The 16,875-nt window shown below is 34.2% G+C and overlaps 1 protein-coding gene across 2 annotated transcripts in view; it reads right to left on the bottom strand.

Moving 5' to 3' along the window:
- Positions 1 to 16,875, bottom strand: part of ARHGAP15 (Rho GTPase activating protein 15) — an 818,783-nt gene that overhangs the window by 359,501 nt on the left and 442,407 nt on the right. The gene's annotated exons all lie outside the window — the stretch shown is intronic.

Raw genomic sequence — 16,875 nt, 5'->3', positions numbered from 1 at the left:
ATCTTAAGTTGCATCAAGTAGGACAATTTCAAGCTGCATCAAATAGGGCTGTCTTAGTCAGACTTCATTTCGAGTATTCCATTCAGTTCTGGGTGACACATTTAAAGAAAGACACACACAAGTCTCTATTTCCTAACTCTGGGCATTTTCATTGACCATCCCCAATTCCTGGAAATCTCTTCTCTCCTCATTTGTGCTTCCTGACTTCCCTGGTTTCCTTCAAATTTTAGACAGAGTCCCACCTTCTTCAAGAAGCCTTTCCCAGTTCTCTTTCATCTTAGTACTTTTCCCCTGAGATTTTGTCCAATTTGCCCAGGTTATATTTTATTTGTACATAATTGTTTACATGCTGGCTTTTCCATTACACTGTGAACTCTCTGAGACCAGGGAGTTTTTTTTTTTTTTCTTTTTGGTGGTTGTTTGTTTGCTTTTTGGCCTTTTTTTGTATTCCCAGCACTTAGCACTGTGCCTGGCGCTTTGTTGTTGTTCAGTGTCTTCATGACCTGATTTGGGATGTTTTTGGCAAAGATACTAGAGTAGTTTGCCATTTCCTTCTCCAGCTCACACAGCTAGTAAGTGTCTGAGCCTATATTTGAACTCAGGATGATGAGTCTTCCTAACTCTAGGCCTGGCACTTTATCCACTATGTACTTAGCTTTGCCAAAAACATCTTTCCCTCTGGTCTGTCCCCTCTTTACCGCCCCCCCCTCCATTGCAATCCTATTTTGAATGTTTGTTGACTTGACTTGATTTAGAGGACAATAGCCAGAGTGGTAACAATGGCCTTGAAATTATGCCATATGTGTGTGTGTGTGTTTCATACTTAAAAACAAAACAAAACACTAAATATTTCATTGAAGCTTCTTATTGGAATATTCAGTTAAGGATAACTACCAAACAGTCCTCTTTTGCAACAACGTGGAACCACTCCTTGTTGAATTAAGAAATATATTTCATTCAGCACCCCAAGTCTACCACCTCTGCTGAGAAGATGAGACAAGTTTCACTGACAGTTCTCCAAATCTCTTTCCATTATACCATAATACACTCACCAAAATTATCTTTACTAGTGACTTTGAAAGACAGATTTTGAAGTTAGTTATCAGTTTTTGATATCATTAGAAAATATTCAAATGTGACAAGTCAAATTTTAAGGCCTCAGGTATCATTTAACTTTACTTTAAAAAAGAATACATGAGGAAAATTAAAGCTAAAAATTGACTTTTAAGTAGAACCCACTTTTTTTATTAACTGAGGAGCCTGAGAGGGTTAGGAAAAAATTAAAGAAAGCAAAGAAGTCCTCAATTACAAAACACTGGTTAGTTACAGGGTCCCTTTAAATAACAGCAAAAGTCCTGGAATATTGTGGTTTACAAATCTCATTTTAACAGCCAAACTTATAAAACAGTTTATGCTTTTCTGTTGTCAGGGGAGAAAAACTTGCCAAATTGTTCATTTTAAGTAAATATAACATAGCCAATTAAGGAAAGTACAATTTAAACACATGCCTATGATAATCAGTACATAGTTCGCTTCTGATTTCACTACTGATTTTAACAGCACACTGTTCCATTTTCCCACAGCACTAACATGACCCCACACATACTTTTAGAAACTTGTAATCACATAACACAAATAAAAGGACACTTTACTGGAAAATACACAGCATGGTACAATAATCCATCATTTATGAAAAATAGAATTCAGCCTTTTCTTTCTCCTCAGATTTGCAACTTTCTGAGGGTGAAGCATCCTTCACTTCAGGGATTTATTCTAAGCCTGTGACTATGTTGCTTCTATTCCTGTTTTAAATCTTTCATTCAAAATTAAAAGTACCCGAAGAAGCACAGGTTTAAATTCCAAAGTATTTAGCCCAGATTAAGGAAGAAATAGAGTAAATGTTCATAATTCTACATATTGCAAAGTCTAGGAAAAGTAACTCAGAATTGTGAGTAATTTTCTGGGCTTCACAGAATTTTTGCTTTTTGGGTTGTTTTCATTCCGAGTCTCCTTTTTCCTTTTTCTATTGATAGTTATTTATTTTTCTTGGGATCTGAGCAATTGCTTATACATGTATGATTTCTCAAGTTCTAAGATTTTCCAATAGCAAAATACAACCTGAGCTGTAATTGATAATAATGTACACACGGGCATTTGCTTTGAGTAAAATACTAAACTGGTTGAAAGATTTAATTGATGCTAAAGCTGTTCACACTAGAGAATGGTTAAAATCGTGGGATCTTTGATTTGATCTTCAATAAATATCCCTACATAGGAGACTTGGTGCAAACCTAACCTTGAAGTTGTTTTTATACCTGGAACAGCAATTATGGTGTTAAACTACCTCTAGAGGTTCAGAGAGTTATTGTAATGGGCCATCTCAGCATATTTAAAGACAGACTTTAAAAAGAAAGGAGAAAAATGGCAGCAAAGTCAGTTTTGATGGATTTCCACTATCCATTTGTTTAAGCATGTATGGAAGACCCAAGAAAAACTCGAGCCTTCCAGAGATCCAAGGGTTTGGATAATATGATCCAGAATTGAGCATCTGCCAGAACTCCTCTTGCTGGGACCATATTTTGAAATATCTCTTTTTCTTGCCAAGCCGCTGTTCTCGCGGTATTCCCATGTTACAATTACATGTTTTTTTATTTGGAAATGCTGAGAGAGCTAATGTTTCAATGATGTTACCAAAGGAAAACAGAATCATTACCCTTTAGAACTATGATTATAAACAAAAGCTTTCGAGGCTACTTGGCCCCACTTATTTTTTAGGCTATACACAAAGACTAATTTATGTTAAATTCAAAGCAAGTATAAGCTGACTGCCTGGTTAACTGAGCCCCCGAGTACTCAAAAGGAAAAAAAAGGGAAACCAGGGCAACGTTGGAATTTAATACTGTAATGTTCTTATTAATGTAAAATGTCAAAAGCTAGGAGACTGTGAACTAAATAGCAAAACAAGATGGTAGATTCAGAACTAGAAAGGACTTTAGGGATCATCAGCTCTAGCTCCTTTACTCAGATGAGGAAATTAAGGCCCCAAAACATTAAATGATTTTCCCAGCATCAAAAAGTTAGTAAATATCTAAAATGGAATTTGAACCCTGGCCTTTCGGAATCAAATTTAGCATCTAACCACTATACCAATATCTTTAATAAAGTGATATTGTACTTTTCTCCCCATACCCCAAATACTTTGCAACCTTCTTAAAAGCAGAAATGGTTTTATTTTGTTCTTTATCCTTTTCACTTTGCATAGTTCTGGGAATGAATAAGGTACCTAATAAGTGCTTTTCTTGATTGATTGATTTTAGCCTTTGGAGATCCTAAAATATGTTACAAAATGCATTGTGCAATTAAACTGTGTAAATCTTACTCTCATTCTCCATTCTACTTTCCCCCTTCTATTCTAAATTACCTTCTTAAATTTCATGTAGGAATAAGGAATGGACTTGTGATTTCACAGATATAAGGAATCCTTAGTTATAAAAAATCCCCTTTACCAATGCAGGTCTGAAGCTTATAGTCTTTATTGCCTATATCACTAAGAAATTAAATGACTTGTCTAGGGTCACACAGTGAGTAGGTATAAGAGGAGAGACTTGAACACAGGTCTTGCTGGCTTTAAGACCAATGTTTTCTCTGTCCATTCCACCAAATTACTTCTAAATGTTTTCTCACATCATAGGCAAATGAGTACATCTTAACAAAAAGCAAATGAAAAAGTAACAAATGCTCAATACATAGAATTGTATAATGAGTTGGATAAGGTTATCTAGTCAAATTTTATATCCAAAGAATACCGTCTAGAGAACACTGCCAGCTAAGTATGGAAATTCAGCATGAATAATAAAAAGGAACTCATTAGTTTTCAAGATAACATATTATTTTGGAATATCACTAATCATTAGAATGTTCCTCCTCATACTGAGTTAAAATCCATTTCCTGGGTATTTCTATAGAAATCAGGTTATCCTTTGTGAAGTCATACAACCTGATAAAGGGATCACAATGTTTTTATTTGTCACACTAAAAAAATATTGATTTCTTTTGAGTATCAAGACTTAGCTAGAGTGAAGGGTGAGAGATTCACAAATTACTCATTTTGCACATAAGGTACTGTATTATAATGGGCAGGCTGAAAAGACATATTTAGACCAAATTACTGTATCGTTAATTGTGACTTTCCCCACATACTTTTTGGGGAAAAATAATATTTTCTTCATTTATAGACCAAGAATATAATTTTGTCTTCATAAGACTGTTAACTTTGACAAAAATTAAAAGGCACTTTATGGATTATTTAAATTGCTATAACTTATTTTAATCAAGTAACTTCCATCTTGAAGTACTACTAATATACAAATAAGCTATTATATTTTCAAAAAAGTGTTAATATATATATATATATATATATATATATATATATATATATATAGTTGTTTCTCTTTGTGCCAGAAAAAAAATGAGGAGTTTAGAACATTTAGCAATAAAATTCAGGTTAGAAAATTTCATATGTTTAGAATAGTGACTTTGAATATAGTTACTTATTCTGACATTCATCATGAAAGCCATCATAGTATAAGAGAAGAAATTTAAATACTTTGGGCCTTAATTTTTTTCATTTGTAAAATTAAGAGGTTGTTTTAAATAACATTCAAGGTCACTTTCAACCTTATTTCTATATTTCTATGATTCAAATGATTATTTAGAGTACATTTTACTTTGCTTGTGAGGTCAAACTCCATCCTCATGCCATGTCCTCATTATTAAGGCAGGAAAAAATATATTATGAAAAAATATTAGACAGAAGATTCAGATTTTCTGTATCATCTATGATAAGATATCCTAATCTTCTATTTTGTCAAGGAATATGCCAATATTTTATGAGAAATACAGTAACTCAGGAAATATCCCAGTCAGGGTAGATTGTATTCTTCTGTTCCTGTAGACACATTGTGATGTGTTGTTCATCATTTCATATGCTAATATTGTTATAAAAAACTGGTGATGTTCCAAAAGTATGCATTGAAATTCATGATCAAACAAGAGTTAGAGAGCATTAGAAAAGACAAAATAGATAATTTTGATTATAGTAAATTAAAAAGCTTTAATATAAACAAAACAATCATAACCAAGATTAGAAAGAAAGCATAAAGATTGGAAACAATTTCTACATCTGGTGTTTTTTGATACCTAATTTCTAATATAATTTTTAATTGAGAAATGAGTTAAATTTATAATGTATGCCATTCTCCAATTAATGAATGGTCAAAGGAAATGAACAGATAGTTTTCAGTTGAAGAAATCAAAGCTATCTATAGATATATGAAGAAGTACTCTAAATTACTTTTGATAAGAGAAATATAATTTAAAACAATTCTGAGGCACCACCTCACACCAATTAAATTGACCATTATGACCAAAAAAGGACAGTGATAAATATTGGAGAGGATGTGGAAAAATTGTGACATAAATGCTCTATTGGTAAAGTTGTGAGCTGATTCAACTATTTTGTAGCGCTATTTGGAACTATGTCAAAGGACGACCAAACTATGTATACTCTTTAACCCAGCAATACCCACTATTATGTCTGTATCCTAAAAAGATAATAAAAGGGAAAATGGCATAAATGTATAAAGATATTTATAGCAGCTCTTTTTGTAGTTCAAAATATTAGAAACTGAGGGGATGCCCATCAATTGGGAAATGGATGAGCATAATGCAATATTATTGTGCAACAAGAAATGAGCAGTTAGGTTTCAGGAAAAACTAGAAAGATTTGTACAAACTGATGCAAAGTGAAATGAGCAGAAGCAAGATCAGCAACGTGTGGTGATCAATTATGATTGACTCAGTTCTTCAGAGCAATATAAGATCCAAGCCAAGTACAAGTACTCAACAATAACCAGATAAAGAATTAATAAACTTGGATTTTCATTTATTTTATTCTTTCATATCTTTTATTTCCTTTTGATCAGTTTATTATTTCACAACTGTGACTAATATGGAAATATGTTTTATATAATATCATATGTATAAACTATATAAGAAACTATCATTTTCAGAAAAGTGGAGGGAAAGGAGAAAGGAATTGTGAAAAAAAGAAACATTTGGAATTCAATGCATGGTAAAAATCTTGACATGTTAACTGGGGGAAAATACTATTTAATTAAAAAAAATTACATTAAATTGAGTAATGGGTTTGTAGCTTTTCACTTTCATGAAACAATAGCTAATAAAGGAAAGATCCCCCTGAAAGCCTGCAATATTCAAAATATTTTGTAGTAATGAAAGAAATATATGGAGAATACTGAAGTCCATGAATAACTGTTCCTTCCCTCTCTATGATAGAAATTGAATCTGATCTTTTGGGTTCCATTGCTTACTCCATATTATAATGGGAAGAAGTAAGTTCATTTTGATTTAACCCAAAATTCAATTCTTCTGAACTTCAAAAGGAGCCCATAACTTAAAGAAAGTCATCTGCCAAGGAATCAATTTGCTAGTCAAATTTTTAACAGTGTTAAGAAATGGAAAGAACTAGCAATTGTTTCTTGTTTGTTTTTATAAATCACGCTCAATACAGACATGAACTTTAACCATTATAAATCAGCACAGTCTTTCTGTAGCCTATTTTATTATTTATATTTAGTTGTCAACAGGTTTTTTAAGTATGACTAAGTTAACATGTTCCTTGTCACAGTATAAGTGTTCAGCAGTCTTTAAGGAATAGTTACTTTGCTTTACTATTTATATAGCATGTGGTGTAGATTTTGATATAATTAGTTATTATATTCTACTGCTAAGAATGGACATGGCAGAGTATGATTCAACAGATTAATTTCAATTGAACAAAAAGAAATTAAGTGCTAATAGCTAATACCTAATATTGCATACTGGGGAGACAATGACAAAAATGAAACTGTTACTGCCCTCAAGTAGTTTACCTTCTATTGGTAGAATACAACATATATCCACAAAAGCGTACAAACTAAATTCAAGAGGGAGAATGCAAATAACTAAGAATGAGAGGTATGTCAGAAAGGGAAAAAAAAAAAAGCCTTGTAAAGAAGGGGAAATCTGGCTTGTGCTTTGAGAGAAACTAAAAATTCCATCAAGCAGAAATGAGGACATATACATGAACATTGAGAAGATAGAAATAGTAGTGACAGGATTGCCATGTCTAGGGAACACTGAATAGTCCAATCTATCTATTCTTCAATAACCATGACAAAAAGTAACACTAGCTATTCCTCCACTGTAGTTATGTTGGGTGAATTAGTGAACTACATTTAACATATTTCTTAGATCAAAGGTGAAAGGGATTATTAAACTTTTAGAAAAATAAAGACAAAGTAAAGAGCTCTATAATATACGTAAAAATACTTCTGGTATGTTCTTTTTATGATCTTTTTACACATAGGGGCATAATGTTTTCCTTCTCCATATTTAGTTCCAGTACATTGTAAAAAAACAAATAAAATAAGTGTAAGGAGTTAGATCATTAAGACCTCTTTCTATTGACATGATATTGAATGTCTAGCATCTTCTTTCTTCATATAGTGTCAGTGAAACTTTGTCACTTAGGGCTGTTCATAGCATTGATAGATTTGCTAATAAAGTAGGTACTGAGCAAAAGCAGCAGCTGATTTTCAAAAGCTAAATTACTGAAAACCACAGGGCACCAAATCCAGATTAAGATAGAAATTATACTGTCCATGTATCAAAGATTATATATTATATATTGGGATGAACTCTTGATTATGCAAAACAGACTGGAGCAAAATCAAGTCAAAAGAATGTGAGAGATAAATGTAGAGAGAAGCCTTTAAAATGAACAAAAAAAGAAGGAAAAAAAGAATGGGTAATGTGACATAAAACCTCATTGCAGGAAGCCTGCACATAACTTGTTTTAAAGAGAGGGTCTTAACATGTAAATGAAAGAATTAATTCTATTGTTGAATGTTCCATTTCTTCAGTTCTAACCTATGGAAATCAGATGATGTTTACTGAGGTTTAGACTGCACAGAACTTTGATCTTTAAATTGAGCTTTTTTATATATCTCTCTATATAGAAACAATCTATAAATAATACTGATAATAAGAACTTATTTATATCTATGGAACTCATTTGTATAGACCACGTATGTAGACTAGAAGGGATCTTAGAGGTCATCTATTTCATCTCTTTGCCCCTTCTTTTTGTTTTTAAAACAATAAGTAATATTTATTCCTTCTCATTTTATAGATAAAGAAACTAAGGCCCTGAGAAGGTATGTAATTTGTCCAATGTCACACATACTTAGGTCCTCTTGGAATCTTTTGCTCATTATAGTAACCCCTCTATAATTATGATGTCTACCTTATACATGTTTATATTATAATGTTATAGTTATAGTAATTTTTGATTATAAAAATCTTCTTGTACATTATCTCATTTGATATATGACAGTGTAGGTTTGTGTTAAAGATCCTGCATTACCAATTGGCATGGAAGGGAGGGGCATATGGTACCTTTGTTGTTGTTTTAAATCATTTAAAATTTCTAGCACTTAGTACAGTCATGAATCTTCTTGATTATATCTATAATTTTTCCCCACAGAAAATTAGAATGAGGAGAGGAAAATGACTCAAGGGCAGAACTAGTTTGAGCAGTATTTAATTGTTGAGAAAATTAATATTTTAAAAGAAATAAGAGAAGATGAAACTCATGTGGCCTAAGAAAATAAAATAAAATAAACAAAAAGCAGTCCATCAATTCCTTTGAACTGTAGGATCAGTTTTTTTAAGGGTGGCTGGCCAATCTGATCGCCTAAACCCCATATTTGAGCCATAAAACTGTCAAAGTGGTTATTTGAATGTGAAAAGCACAAATAAGAGCAGCAAAGTGCCATAGTGAAGCATTTTCTTTCTAAGATCTTAAATCACCTAACCTCCTGAACTCCCTGTTGCTGAAAACATCCCTTATAAGAAGGTAGTCATTACGGTCCTGAGTGCAAAATGAATTGCCAGAGGTTATAGTAGTGAGTCATGAGTCAAAAAGAGAAGAGATAGCTCTGGACACACTAGAATATCAGTCAAAGCTGCAAAGTGCTGAGCTTGGCCCTCCAGAACTAAGTTTGAGCTCATATTGAGCATTATGTTGTGGCTAGAAGTTGCTAGTTTCTGATCTTCATAATCAGTGGGATTATGAAGATTATGATTATTAATGGGGAGAAGCAGATAGAAGGATAGTCTGTCTATGTGGTTCCAATATTATAAATGGAGTAATAAGAGGGCAATGATGACTCAATTTATGTAACTCTTCAACATTTTTGAATTATTTCTCTCACAACAGTTCTGTCAGGCAGGTAGTGGGAGTGTTATTGTTCCCATTTCACAGATGAGAAATTGAGGCTCACAGAGGTTAAAATGATCTCCCTGTGGTCAAATAAAAATTTGTGATAAACTAATGAAAATTTATATCCAATCCCAAGGATTCGCATATGATTAATTCCTCCCAGGTACAGTAAACTTCAGGACTTTTAACATGTGTTGAAACATTAGTTTTTGAAGAACTATCCATTAACGACTTTTTGAACTGTGACAATGGATATTGACAGTGCTTGTCAGACTAAACCACTATTGATTATTTCACATCATGTGTATAGCAAAACCAATTTCTTTCAAGTGCCTCTTCCTAACCGAAATACATTATTACAGCTTTCCTTTCTATTTATATCAGCACCCAAGCTCATAGCATGCAATGCATCTTAAAGAAAGGTTGAACAGTGAATGAAAGAAAAGCAAACAAACAAAAAACCTATAAGTGTGAGAACAAGACAAAAACTAGAGTGCTATTTTTTGAGGGAATATTGATTCTAGCAGAGATCTCTGTATTTTACAAGTCACTAAAATTTGGCAAGATTATAGACTTTATTATTGTTAAATGACTTAGTAATTCCTTATGGTTTTGACCCTTGAACCAAATTACTTTAGGAATTGTGTGCATGTTTCAGTGGTGGGAAAGAAAATGTTTATATTGTGTTGCTCTTCTCCAGGGCACAAACATATATAGATGTGCATGAGCACACAGAGACTGTAGATCTGTTATTTCCATCTTGTATCATGACGATTCCTTTGAGACAGTGATCAGTCAAATGTGGATCATATGCTATATGATTCCATCATAATTTTTCATCATGAATTTTTTAAACTTGTGCAATACTATTGTCCTTATAATAAAGAATAGTTTTCACAGAACTTTCATGTGAAAAAAATAATTACTACAGAGTTGTGGCTAATAATCACCTAAAAACATATATTCAATAAATATTCATTAAGATGAAGCAAGGTAGAGTGGATAGAGAGTTAATCAGGATGAGGAAGATTTGGATGCAAATCCTGCCCCTGACTTTTAGTGATTCCAAACAAATCACTTAATCTCATAATATCCTAAATAGCTCTATAAATCAGTAAATTTTTTATAAAGCTTTTTTTTTAGTTTTCAAAACATATGCATGGATAATTTGACAACATTGACCCTTGCATAGCCTTTTGTTTCAGATTTTCTCCTCCCTTCCCTCACCCTCTCCCCAAGATAGCAAGCAATTCAATATATGTTAGATATGATAAAATATATGTTAAATCCAATTTATATAAACATATTTATACAATTCTCTTGCTGCACAAGAGAAATCAAATAAAAAAAAAGAAAGTAAATGAATAAGAAAACAAAATGCAACCAAACAACAACAAAAAGAGTGAGAATGTTGTGATCCATATTCAGTTCCTACAGTCTTCTCTCAAGGTGCATATGGCTCTCTTCATCACAAGATCATTGTAACTGGCATCAGTCATCTCATTGTTGGAAAAAGTGATGTTCATCAGAATTGATTGTCATATAATAGTGATGCTATTGTGTACAATGATCTCCTGGTTCTGCTCATTTCACTTAGCATCAGTTCATGTAAGTCTCTCCAGGCCTCTCTAAAATCATCCTCCTGATTGTTTCTTACAGAACAATAACATATCATAACTTATTCAGCCATTCTCCAACTGATGGGCATCCAATCAGTTTCCAGTTTCTTGCCACTGCAAAAAGGGCTGCCACAAATAGCACTTTTTTGTACATGTGGGTCCCTTTCCCTCCTTTAAGATCTCTTTGGGATATAGCCCCAATAGAAACACTGCTGGGTCAAAGGGTATGCACAATTTGATAACTTTTTGAATATAGTTCCAAATTGCTCTCCAAAATGGTTGGATGCATTCACAATTCCACCAACAATGCATCATGTCCCAGTTTTCCCACATCCCCTCCAATATTCATCCTTATCTTTTCCTGTCATCTTAGCCAATCTGAGAGATGTGTAGTGGTATCTCAGAGTTGCCTTAATTTCCATTTCTCTGATTAATAGTGATTTAGAACACCTTCTCATATGATTAGAAATAGTTTTAATTTCTTCATCTGAAAATTGTCTGTTCATATTCTTTGATTATTATAAAATAGTAAACTGCAGAAAACCTGATGGTCTGAACAAATAAAGAGTATTACCTAATCCAAAAATTCTCTCTACAAATATCACAGGTTCAGTCTCTTATCTACATCACTATTCAAGGAGGATCTACCTTATGCTTGATTTTGTTCTAGTGCCATGGAGACTTGGCAGCTAATCCTACAGAATGATACTTACTGTTAAGAATCTTTCAGTTTATTGCTGGAAAAGTACTATGTGTTAGTTTTTAGATGAATGGACATCTATTTACTGCTGCCTATAAGGAGTTTACATTCTAATGGAGAAGACAACATGTACATATACACATATCACATAGATAGAAGATAGCCTTAGATTGGAAGCTTAACTCATTACAGGAAAATCATTTGTATTATAGTGTTATGAGCCAGAACTTGAAATAAGGTAATAACTTAATGGAATTGATAGAAGCAATGCTTAAGTTAAGAGTTGAGAGTTTTGAGAGTTCACACATTAGCTCACACATTAGTTCACACGTTTGGGAGATTTCAGGGTTCAGTATGAGATATCCAAATCCACACCCCCCCATAATCCCACTCTCAGAGGAGGAGTCAACCTTTGAGTTTACACCTCTAAAAGAGCATAAAAACAGCTGAGCTCAATCAGGAGAGTTCAGTTGAAAAGATTGAGAGGGGAGCATCAGTTGGAGATTGAGAAGCCACAAGTCAAAGTTGAGCTAGAGGTAGAAGCTGGAAGAGCTAAAAGACAAGCTGCAAAAGCTCTTGGAACCAAGGAAGAAGAGAGGCTTCTAAGAAAGCTAACCAGGACCAAGGAAAGAGACAAGACTTGGAAAGAGAAAATAAACGTTTGGATTTTAACAGCTGGCTGCATTTGGGATGATTATTACTCTGAACTGAAACTAAGGCTGCCTCCAGAAAACCTCCACAAGAAACCTGCTCCCACAGAGAACCATCATATATCACCACATTATAGAATTCTGGAGATGGTTGTACTTGAACCAATTTTTAAAGGAGTCTAGGAATTCTAAGATTCAGAAATGAGGGATAATATTTGAGGTATGTAGTATAGTTAGTATGGCTGATGGGCCATATGTGTGAAGAAGAGCAAACAAGCTAGTATATTTGGATACAGACTATGTGGGAAGCACCAAAGAATGTAGAAGGAATACTGGAGAGATAAGATAGAGCCAGGTTATAGATTTAAATGCCAAACAGAGTGTTTTATATTTGATACTGGATACTGAATTTTATTGAGTGGAGGGTGACATGGCCAGTTCTATACTTTAGAAAAATCACTTAGAAAGATGAGTGGAAGATGGATTGGAGAAGAGAATGATTTCAAGTAGTGACCAATTAGAAAACTATTGAAATAGTGTGCAAAGTGATGAGTCTCAGAACTAGGGTGGTGGCTAGATGAAAGGAGAAAAAGGGATGCATGTAATATGGAGGCAAAAATTACAAAATTTGCCTTTGAAATCTTTAAGTTTTATTGTTACTGAGGGGAATTAGGGCTTATTTAATATAACAGCATTTTATTCTTCAAATGGGAAGAATATGAAAACAAATTTATCTGACTATACAAATGCTTTATTTTAAGCTATGTTATGTTTGGGCAGCTAGGTTGGCACAGTAAATAAGGAGCCAGCCTTGGACATGAATTAAAATATGATCTCAGACATTTATCAGCTGAGTGACCTTGGAAAAGTCACTTAATCCTGTTTGCCTTAGTTTGCCTCATTTGTAAAATAAGCTAGGGAAGGGATTGGCAAACCATTTCAGTATCCAAAAGCCCCTCTAATAGGGTCACAAAGAATTGGGTACCATTTTATAGATCCTTAGTCCAAATATATCTCTCAAAATATGGAGGTGACCCAATTTTTTTGAAAACTCCGCTAGTAGAATCCAAGTTCTGGCAGTCCAACCATGTTAGAAAGACTTTACTTAAGAGCCTAAGAAAAAACTGAATCTGCTATCCAAAGATAAGCCTAAGTGTGCAGTTAGGTTCAATACTAGGAGATAAGCCATTGGGTAATAATTTGCCTTTTGTTACTTTTTATTCACAGAAACATGCTGAGACTGCTTGCTATCATTCTGCATATCAATTAAGGATAGGCACTATATGCTTTAAGTTAACCTGGAATTGTGTTAGGGGGAGGGCCTAGGATCTAAACTGTGAGATGAGATGACATTTCATATTTCTTGAAGTTTTAAGGTCTGCACAATGAGTAATTCCTAGAAATTTCTATATTTATTATCAATTCAAGTGGGAAAACTTGCTCAATATCTTGCGCACATGTCACTGAAAGATAATTCTTCGCTTCCCTTTTACCTACCCCTAAGTTCCTAATTGATTTCACCTAGTACCTCAAATACAATTTCCTTAAATTCACCTTTCATGCCTTTATGATGTGATGCCAGCTGCCTTTCTGGCTTCATCCTGTCGTCTTCTGACCCCTACGTCCCCATGCTTTGAGAGAGAGGGTGCTGGCATTTGGCCATCTGCTTGGCAGTCCCTGCAGGGGTCATTATGTTCAGGATAACTTTGGGGGACTAGAGTGTGTGCCTTCTTTTGCCTTCTGTGGGGGGCGTTATGTATTGGGGATTGACAGACCAGTGAGTTTATGAAATAATTTTAAAATAGGAAATAATTTTGTGGAGATAGATGCCTTTATTATCACATATCAGGTAGCCAAAAGCTTTGTGCCCTATCCATGCGTACTAGTGGTACCCACATAGGCAACTGATTGAGACTGCTTGTGGTTTGCTGGGCCTATCTGAGTGCACACCAGGCTGCCTCCGGGTAAATGATCAATGATAGTTAGAAGGGTTTGTCCTCACAAATACTGAGAGACAGCTGCAGTTTGCAGCTGGCAGTGAGCTTGTGCTCACAAAAACAAAGGTCTAACTGAGGCTCTTTGAATACTTGGCTCTAAAATAACCATCATAATTCATAATGTGAATTTCTGAAAACACTAAAGGAAGACCCCCCAGCCACAATTCTGACACGACTACTGTGAGTGAGTTCAGCTGTAATAAGAGAGTGTGGTCAGGACACAGACTGTCTTACTTGCGTGTCTAACCCCTCACTCAGCGGGAGCCTTTTTATTACAAAGGTGCCTATCATTTCTATGACATGTGCAATCTGTTTCCTCACTACACAGACCTACAGGTTAGCTTTCCATTATGATTTTCACAAGCAAAGGTGGATTTGGTTAATGTTAAAAGAGGCAAATGCTCCCTTTGGCCTTATACTTCTTTTCTATAATTAGGAGAATTTTTAATGATAGAAGCTAAGGGCTTTTTGTCCCAGTTTACCAGTTGTCTGTATTTTCTGGGAACAAGCATCGTGTTCCAGGATTTACTGTTATGACTAGAACTGTCCCTAAGCCCTGAAATAGCTTGGAGGAGCCAGCTTTTCTGACCCACCTGTTCAGTGTTGGCTCTCTTTTTAGAACCCCTTTCTTTCCTCTCCTCACCCAGAGAGTATAAAAGGGGAAGTGGTTGCTGTTATTATTGTTATTGAGTCATTTAAGTCGTCTTCCACTCTTCATGACCCCATTTGGGGTTTCCTTGACAAGTGCACTGGCGTGGTTTGCGATATCCTTTTCTGGCTCATTTTACAGATGGAGAAACTGAGATAAACAAGGTCAAATGACTTGCCAAGAATTATTTGTCCAGTGTCTAAGGTTAGATTTGAACTCAGAAAAGGAGTCTTTGAGACTCAAGACCCAGCATTTTATTCTCTCTACTGCACAATCTAGCTTCCGAGAACAATGGAGGGAAAGGGAATTAGCATTATATTGCACCTTCTTCTAGGCACTGTGATAAATATTTTTTCAAATATCTCATTTGATCCTTGTGAGGTAGATGATATTATTATCCCCATTTGATGCTTGAGACAAATGACTTGCCCAGTCAACACAGTTATTAAGTGTCTGAGATTGCATTTGAACTCAGTTTCCTGATTCTAGGCAAAGTTGCTAATTAACAACTAACCTAAAAGCCTAGAATGTTTTTTTTTTTTGTTTGTTTGTTTTTGGTAAAAGACATTTGGTATTGTTTCATCCACAAAGCACTAAATACTTGTTGGATTAAATAGAAAAAGATTCAGAGATTGAAAAAAGAGAGATTTCCAGAATCAGCAAGATGGTACAGTGAATGGTGTGTTAGAATTAGTAAGAAAGATGCAATTTCAAATCTTGACTCGGGTACTTACTAGCTGGGGGAGTCAACCCATCAATCTCAATTTCATCCATAAAGTAGGAAAAAAAAATTAGTGCAGCTACCTTAAAAAGTGGTTGTGAGGATCTAATGAGAAAGCATCTGTGAAATATTTTTCAAACTTAAAAATGCTATAAAATGCTAGCTGTTATTAGGATTGTTATCTAGTCCAACTTTTCAGGAGCAGGTAGGTAGTACAGTGGATATAGTGCAGAGCTTAAGTGCTGAGATTAGAATCAGGAAGATACTTTCCTGAGTTCAAATGTGGTTTCAGATACAAGCTAGCTGTGTGACATTGAGCAAGTCTTTTAACAATTTGTCTCAATTTGTTCATCTGTGAAATGAGTTGGCAAGAAAATGGCAAACATTCCAGTATCTCCACTAAGAAAATTCTAATCCCATGAATTGAAGAGTCAGACATAATTGAAATGAATACCAATAACCAATATTGTACCAAAACCTACTCTTCAAAGCACTTTGTACATCTCAAAGTACTATTTTAAAAATAACTAATGATTATTATTAATTTTATAGATGAGGAAATAAGTTATATAAGTGATTGGATATTAGATTTGAATGTACATATAATTTTTATCTATTCTTTACACATTTCCGATCCTCTTGTGATGAGAGATATTAGTTGCAGTAAGTAGCAGCAATTAATATTATTTTATTTTACCTACTTGAAATAGGAGAGTTTTCAATATAACATGCAAATATATTTTAATAGCCTGTATATTTATTCATAACCACATGAAAAATGCCTGTCCCTGTGGGGGGAAAATACAGTAGTCTTATTTTTGATGTGAAAATAATATAGCAATGATAAGTGGTTTTGTTATTATCACTTTCTGTGTTATTCAATAACTTGAAATCTGTCTTAGATTATTTTTATTTGAATATTTGAGTCTTTCCTCCCTTCCTCTCATCAGGGACAAAACAATCTGGGTCCTGAAGGCCAGACTTCTCCTTCAGATGCAGATGTTCCTAAAAGAAGCAGCTGAATGTCCCTTCTTAGGATTTGGTCCCAAGCTAGAATGGAGAGCATGGTTTTTTTCTAAGAAGAGGAAAATGAATTTTGTCAAATTTCATCCTCTCTGAAATTCATACTTTTAGACTCCTGAACAGACTAAGAATTTGTATTTCCTTCTAGCTTGTTAACTTTTGACAAAATA

Source organism: Sarcophilus harrisii, chromosome 3 (assembly GCF_902635505.1).
Source record: "Sarcophilus harrisii chromosome 3, mSarHar1.11, whole genome shotgun sequence".
NCBI lineage: Eukaryota > Metazoa > Chordata > Mammalia > Dasyuromorphia > Dasyuridae > Sarcophilus > Sarcophilus harrisii.
Note: the sequence above shows the minus strand (reverse complement) of the source record. Positions and strands in the feature narration are given on the sequence as shown.